Here is a 9,039-nt window from a genome sequence, read left to right as displayed (position 1 = left end):
GCTCTCTAGTATCTTACTTTAGACTTACCTGATCATGCCAATTTTTTCATGGTCTACCTCTGCTCCTTTTTCCAATTACATTCGCTTCATAAATTTATTTAACTGCTCTTTCCTCACTCATTCGTTCCACATGTCTAAGACATCTCAACACACCTTTCTTAATTAAGTTTTCATGTGGAAGTTTATAATTTTAACAGTGCTTATGACCTGTCATGGGCTGGTTTTGTAAAAATAACTCCTAAGTGGAGAAAACCCAGATTTGTGAACTAGTATTTGGACACACTCAAAATGTTGTGAACTCAATAAGTAACTAATTTTGACATCTCAAAATAGATGAAGAAAAATATGGAAGTCTGGGTATATTAACACATTGTCGTCGGGACACGGCATTTGCCGTTTTTCGCAGACTGTCGGTCAACTGCGGGACACGGCAAGTGCCATTTTTGTCGACTGTCGATTATCAGCGGGAAACGGCAATATACGGGTTTGTTATCAGCGTGAAATAAAACGCGTTGAAGGGTAATTTGCTATCTGGGTGCTAGGCGATAGTCTTTCAACGTTATTTGAGTATTTGTCCGGATTGGCTAGTGTGCCGCGTGTAAAGGCATCGCCAGAAATCTAGAGCTTTTATGCGATCTCAATCTCCAGTTTAGTTTCAGTCATTTCACATATTGGACTATTTTTCATACCACTCGCACTGTTTTGTTTACTGTTTGGTATTTTATTATTTGAATATATTAGCATTGTATAGGGAATGATACTTCGGAGGGGAAGACTATTTTTTAGAGTTTACAATGCTTCTAAAATTGTGAAATACAGAATACTTAATTAAAAATTATGATTGTAATTAATTTTTGATGATCAAATGTCATTTATGATTTCTTTGAAAATATTGTTTGGTTTAGAAATTGTCAATTTTAAGAAAGCGATATATTTTTGCGCTAATTGCGAAAAACATCAGCTATAGGCTAGAGTCTATTGTTCAAGCGCCCGACTACAATGTGTTACCAGGACTTATGACCTGTCATAGACCCTTAGTATACTAATCATAAGTAACCGCAACACGCAATTCCCATCTGTACAATGTTTGCAGTCGTCTCTCGCGCTCTACCAAAAGTAAGCAAATAGAACGCTATTTTTTGACATCTCATCAAAGATGAAGAAAAATATGGAAGTCTGGGCATTTACGGGGCTGACGACCGTCATAGGCTGGTTTAAGTGATCACTTTACACACGTGTAACATTCACCAATTCTACCCATTATTGACAACCATACTACTCAAATTCTTGGAAGTTCTATATATATGAACCAATTTAGAAACCTTGTTCTTGAATTACTAGAACTTCACTAGAGACATCTATTGGTGAGATGTAAAGAATGTTGTAAATAGAACGCTCATAAGCGTCTCCCTCTCTCTACCAACAGTATGTAAAAGTGTCGAATAAATAAATAAATCAGTTTTACCAGAATATTTTTATTAACATGAATTTAAATTATAAGTACAATTATTATGATAAAAAAATACAATAAATAACATTTGTACAAATGATTCATCAAATAAAACAAAACTCTTTACCATTTCCATACAATATTGGTGGGTGTGAAGCGCAAACCCAAAACGTCAAATGCTCGGAAGAGACAAATTGGTATTTTTCTTAAATTAGAACTTTTCACTGCCAGTTTACAGGAAAAAAATATTTATTTATATTCGTCATATACATTACAAAGGACAATAATGTGCCCTCACTGAGTTTTCTTGTGCCGAGGGCACATTTTACAATGCTTGTTTATAAAAGTATATGAGAGAAATTTATTTATGACACAATCAAATACGACATAGCCAAATGATGCAATCTATTTCAGAACTACCTACCTCCATTAGTCATTTAAAGCAAGGGTGACCAACCCGCGGCCCGCCGAGTGTCTATTTGCAGCCCGCGGAGCATTTCACATATTTTTTCTTTAAGTGTACACAAAACCACCAAAAGAACATTTCACCGTGCGTAGTTCGTATTTGGAACGAATATATGGAAGTATTTCACTATCGTGACAATGTCAAGACCCATATAATGTTTGCTTTGAATAATAGGAGAAATTTTCTTTTCCGGCCCAGTGTAAAATGTCATTTCTAAAATCTGGCCCGGCTGCTGAAAGGTTGGTCACCCATGATTTAAAGCTTTTTTACGTTTAGTTTATATTTTTTTGACGTTATTGGATATTGGAAGCATATTGTACAACTTTATTGCATAATAATCAAAGTTCTTCCAACCAAAAGAGGTATATGTATGATAGGTTGTGTTTGGTGTGTTTCTATGTTTTAGATCATTGTTCCGCCGCGTGTGCGCCGCGGCACACTGATGTACCGTGGTGATTAGTAGGTGTGCCGCAGAAAAAAGTCTAGTTTTGTGAAAATAACACAATTGCTCTAAATTTTGATCACCTGTGCTCAGTTAAGTAGGCTCACATTTCGCATTAAACATAATATGTTAAATATCGCTCACTCCTTTCAAGAACGTCATAAATAAAAAATTGTCAATTTTCAGTTGTGCATGTTTTCGAAATGCCCAGAAAATTTACTATATCCCAGCAAAAGAGGCATATTTTTAATTTAATATTTACCCGCTTCAGGGCAGAAAGTTTTGTTTTTGTATTTTGAAGAAAAGGTATTGTTTAATTATTTTTTTAAATATACTAAATATTTTTTAAATGGAGAAAAAATCTTCAGGTTTTACCTAGAAAGATCTGTTGCACAGTAAAAAGTTCAATAAGTAGCTTGATATTTATTTCTTATACATTGTATTATATTTTTAAACTTTGAAAACGTTCTCCTGAAAAATCAAGTTTTTTGATTTATTACGAAAGGAGTGAGCGATATGTTACCATAAATATGGTAAATACGCACCTCTGAAATTTCTTAATTTGGTAGGTGTTCCTTAATTACATTTGCAGTACACGGTTTTAGATCATGTAGTTCTATGTATATTACCATAAAGCGTGTTGATTGTGATTTGTGTGCTTTGCTGGGAGGTGCTTTCTTGTGTTATTTGAGAGTAATTCTTAAATGCATATGTAAGGATAGTTTTAGCATATAGTTGTTTGGCTTTTATAATTTATAATTTGTTGAATATTTCCTCTGTTTAAGTCCATCGGGGAGTTTATGTATGTTACCATAAAGTGTGTTAATTGTGATTGTATGCTTTGCTGGGAGGTGCTTTCTTGTATTATGTGAGAACAATTCTTGAATGCCTAAGGATAGTTTTAGCATATAGCTGTTCAGCATATAGCCCTTTTAAACTAAGTTTCGTTTTTAATGACTTTTTGGATAGTGGAAACAGGTAATTAAAAAAAAATAATAAAACCCTTATCCGCACCCCAATGGTGCATAGGGCACTGCGTCATATAAACGCAGTGTTATCTTGATCGTTTACACATGAAGGAAAGGTGATCAGCCCTCCGCTTCAGGTACCAGTCTAGGGTAATATTAAATAAATATTACAGTGAAAAAATCACTTATATTTATTTCACCCCACTTGGGAATCGAACCCGGGACCTCCAGAACGGTAGCCGAGCGTGCTGACCATTACACTACGGAGGCGGACAATGGAAACAGGTTACACAATTTATTGCATAATAATCATAACATTTTTTTTTTAAATAAACCACTGATTTGTTTCTCTTGAACATTTGATGTTTTGCATTTACCCTCTTACCTTACCCATCTATAATAGTTCAAAAACACTACCAATAATACATCTACATATCAAATGCAACGTTGAAACAATTATGATTAATTTTTATGGACATATATGTGCGATTAGTAATTATTTATAATCGGTTTTGGTTGATTTTCTAATGTAGTCTAAATTTGAAAATCCACAAAAGATTAAATTGAGTGCACAAATGTATGTGAAAAATAATTGCTGATGCAAATCAAATGTGGCCAAATCCATTATTACTGAAGTTATGTTTTTAAAAGTCTATTAAAGTCACATTTAATACAGGTTTTATGTTGTTAAAATTTCAGAAAAAAAAACTCTTGAAAACAAAGCTGATGTAATTTTTGGTCAATTTTTATCAATACTATCTAGCAAATAAAATATGATAATTTATGTTTTGAATATTGAAAGCATTAACTTTGTGGATCATATTGATATATTATTTCGAGAAATAAAAATACTTTGTGTTCTGATCCACTCACATTTTTATTAACCAACTAGTTTCGGCAACAACCCGTTGCCCTCTTCAGGGTTTAATTTATTATAGTAATAAATTAAACCCTGAAGAGGGCAACAGGTTGTTGCCAAAACTAGTTGGTTAATAAAAATGTGAGTGGATCAGAACACAAAGTATTTTTATTTCTCGAAATAATATATGATAATTTATATCATATTTGTAGATTTTTAAAAGTAATAATAATTGTTTGTCATTATTCGCATCATATATGTTTAAAAAAAGTTTTTAGACATTTTAAATTTGTGAGCACTAATGTAAATTTTGACAAAAAAAGTGTGTCTTCAATTCAAGCTACATATTATTTATTTAAACACCTTATTCTAATATTGCTTGATTTTATTAGTTTTCTTCATTATTTTTATACGTGTATATAAATAAGAGCTATACTATTTATAATTTTTAAACTAAATAGTATTTGTTTTCCTACAATTTAAAAAAAATTGTGTTTATTATTTCCGTTGCCTTTGCAGATTATTATCTGTATCTTTTCATCGTAAGACGTTACTTGAACATAACACATAGTTGTAAGGGGGCTTTTTCATCAACTCCAACCCTAATTATACTCAAACAGTTTGCTGCCCGACCCTCAGTAACTAATCACAAGTAACCGCAAACCCAATTCCCATTTGTACAATGTTTTTTGGTGTCTCTCGCTCTACCAAAAGTAAGCAAATAGAATGCTTATAAGCGTCTTCCGCTCTCTACTAACAGTGTGTAAAAGACGCTTTTAAGCATTTCCCGCAAACAATGCGTCAAGATAAGAACCTGATAATAAACTCATATACAAGCTCACCAGGGCTTTGTTATTTTTGATAAATTTATATATATATATATATATATATATATATATATATATATATATATATATATATATATATATATATAAAGGGTCCGCCAAATAACTTTTTTTTTTCAAAAACAGGGCGCAAAACATCGAGTGTAGCTTCGGCTGTGTGGCACGTAGCGCCGTCCTGTTGAAACCAAATGTTGCCAATATCCTCCTCTTCAATTTTTGTGAACAAAAATCCGTTCAACATGGCCCGATAACGATCGCCATTGACTGTAACGGCCACTCCTTGCTCATTTTCAAAGAAAAATGGCCCAATTATGCCTCTGGACCAAAATCCGCACCAAACAGTGACTCGTTTTGGGTGTACCGGCTTTTCAATGTATGCGTGCGGGTTTTCTGTGCCCCAAATACGACAATTTTGCTTGTTTACATACCCGCCAAGATCAAAATGAGCTTCATCCGAAAAGATGATTTTTTTGGCAAAATCGGCATCTTCTGTAAGTCGATCGCAGGCCCACTCAGCGAAGCGAAAACGCATTGGATGGTCAGTTGGCTTCAACTCCTGAACCAATTGGACTTTGTATGGCGTCATACCAAGGTCTTTATGCAAAATTCGTCTCAATGATGTCTCCGAAATGTTCAATTGTTGAGAACGACGGTGAATTGATGTTGATGGCGCTTCACGCACACTTTCTGCCACAACATCGATATTCTCGGGTGTACGCACTGTTTTTGGCTTTTCACGCTTTGGTTTATCGATGAGGATGCCAGTTTCTTTCACTTTTTTCACAAGATAACGAACATACGGAGCTGACGGTGCTTCTCTTCTTCCAAAAACCGTACGCAATTTTCGCACACATTCTGCAACATTACCATGATTTTCAAAGTAATGTCGCAATATTTCCCAGCGTTGTTCAAGCGTATACACAACCATATTCGCTCAGCGGAAGGATAAAACTAATTATCTGTCAAATCAGACATGAGCTAAGTGTTACCATTCACGAAATAAGCACTAGTTGAAAAAAAAAACTTTAGATGGCGGACCCTATATATATATATATACATATATATGTATTTAAAAAAAAGTAATTATACAATATAATTCAATTGACTGAAGCAAGTTAATATATTCAATAAACATATGAAATGATTACTCGAAAAAGGTCTAATTTATGACTAAAGGCACGTCTGTATTATAGAAACTTGTTAAAAGCTATGCAAATTTAGCATTTTTCAAGCAAAATTCTACAAAAATATTTATTTTTAATATGTATATATATATCTAAGGTAAGAAAGCGATAAAACAAGTAATAAAGAAAAAGTCATTGATTTATTGCTTTATTTATATCAACATTTCTAGAAAAAAGAATTTAAACAATTTGAAATACCGATATTTCATATGTTGCCAAAATAACACTTAAAAAAAACGTCCATCACTTTATAAATTTTGAAAAAGTGTTCTTCTTAGTACCAAATTACAAATGAAAACATTTGATCCATACATTTTGACGCAGTAAATTTTTTACGCACACACTTACGCCTCAAATTTTTACTACATTCAAACTACTATCCCGACATTGTAAAAATATCATATCGGTCTTAACACACTTCGGACGGGAAAGGTATTTCTACCCGTTCGGTTGATTGATGCTCAAAAACGGGAAGGATATGTTTACCTTCTGCGCCGGCCTCATTTCAAATGCAGAAAAGAAGGAAATATCCAGTGTTTTTATATGAATATTATATACCAATCTCTTTGTTAGGGTCTTAACTATACATACATAATTATCAAATCCCGTCGCCAGCGGTCCGCAGGTGTAAAAAATACCCGTCTGAAATGTGCTAATGTTATATATTGAGCAACGAAAAATAATTTCATATACTAGTATAATTAATTTGTTATATTTGCATGATAAGTCGTCATTTTAAATAATAATAATCCTACAAAAATATCCCTACTAAATATTTTGAGCAGTGAAGAAAACTATATCGAATTCGGGTTATTAAATTTAAAAAATTAAGAAGAATTATTTAGATATAAAAATAAAACACTCGTACAAGACCACTTTTTTGGGTTTATTAATGTAAACGCTACTGGTTTCATAACCACAGATCGCTTACTCCTTTCAACAACATCATACATCAAAAATCATCAATTTTCACTTGTGCCCTGTTTTCGGTATGCCCAAAAAATTTGCTTTATCCCAGCAAAAGCGGCATATTTTTACCTTAATATTTAACCGCAACAGGGAAGAAAGTGTTGTTTTTCCATTTTGAAGAAAAGGTACTGTTTAATTATTTTTTTAAATATACTAAATATTTTTCAAATGGAGAAAAAACATTCAGGTTTTACCTAAAAAGATCTGTAGCACAGTAAAAAGGTCAATAAGTAGCTTGATATTTATTTTTAATACATTTTATTATATTTTTAAACTTTAAAAACGATCTCCTGAAATATCAAGTTTTTTTTATATATGACGTTGTTGAAAGGAATGAGCGAGATGTCCTCATCGACAAGTGAAAGTACAGTTTGTATTTGCAGTTGTTGGTGAGAACATATTGCGAAACATAAGATGGACCCCAAAAATTTTACGATGGAGACCTTGGGTGAATAAAAGAGGCACCGGAAAACCTAAAAAAAAAGTTGGTCCGACGACATAGTTGCTGTGGGGGGTAGAAACTGGCTGCAAGCAGCAACCAACGGAGGAAATGGAAGGATACGGAAGAGGTCTATATCCAGCAGTGAAGAACAGAAGGCTAGAGAAGAAGAAGAGTGGTCATATCGCTGATTAAATGCCATAGGGTCACAAGCAAAAAAAATTAAACTCCCGATTCCAAAAATAATATCTAAATCGTATACATTTTTATTCGAAAGACACCCATGATTCTAGCGTAAGAAATGGACATTTCTAACGCTAGAATCATGGATGTTTTTTTCGAATATGAAAATTTTGACAATTTAAATACCATTTTCGGAATAAAGACTTTAATTTTTTTTTGCATTGTGGCCCTTTGGCATTTAAGCGGCATTATATATAAGTGTTTTATTTTTTTAATTTAAACCAATATGTTATTCAAAAAGTCAATTCCAAATGAATAAATTAAAAAGATCAGATATACATATATCATAATAATTACTATTATAATCTAAGACATGTCAATATCCTGCGTAATATTTTATACAAATTTTCTAGTGCAACATATGCGTAAGAGAATGAATTACATTTTCAACGGAATAACAACAATAAATCACCGCGATTGGAATAATCAAATAATTATTTATTCACAGTATCATTTTATGATTCAGAAAAATACATATTTGTGAGAGAAAGTAACTAATAAACAACTCGAATGATCTACTTTGGTTTTTATTTTTAAATTATTTATCTGACTTGACATTTGGTGACATTGATTAAAATATAGCGAATTTATTGCGAGTCATAAAACTTTTGAGTGATGTACATTGCACATAGAGAAAATATTTACAATAGGCAAGTAGAATAACAGCAATGAATAGAAGTAATCACATCCAATTTCCAAATAAATCATTAACGAGATAAGAAAATAAATGATGGGGGAGTTGCTCAAGGAATGCATAATAAATATTAACAGAGTGTATGAAATAGTCCTGTACCTTTCCCTTGCGGTGCTAAAAACTTCCACGCGCAACGGTGATATGTATTTTGTACACCATATGAAAATGTGATGTAAAAACGGAAAAAATCTGAAACTTCCTAAATGTCGCTTTTATTGGTCATAGTTGAAGTTGAAATGTGTCGCCTACTTTCAAAATCCGCCAGATCCAATTTTATAAGATTTTAAAATACTCTATCGGAATGCCAACTGTGGGTTTTATTGTTTTATATACTTGAAAACCCTGCTAAAAAGTACTTACAAACAGCGTTGTATTTAAAATTTAGCTATATTTATGGAACTTGCCTTCTGACCCATATCAGCCAATCAGAGAGGGGGGATAGGTCAAAAATTAAGATGATGACGTTATTATCGGTTTGTG

This window comes from Brachycentrus maculatus, unplaced genomic scaffold, assembly GCF_059751285.1.
Source record: "Brachycentrus maculatus isolate JH-2025_06_01 unplaced genomic scaffold, ASM5975128v1 h1tg000313l, whole genome shotgun sequence".
Taxonomy (NCBI): domain Eukaryota; kingdom Metazoa; phylum Arthropoda; class Insecta; order Trichoptera; family Brachycentridae; genus Brachycentrus; species Brachycentrus maculatus.
The sequence above is the reverse complement of the archived record's forward strand: the minus strand, read 5'-3'. Positions refer to the sequence as shown.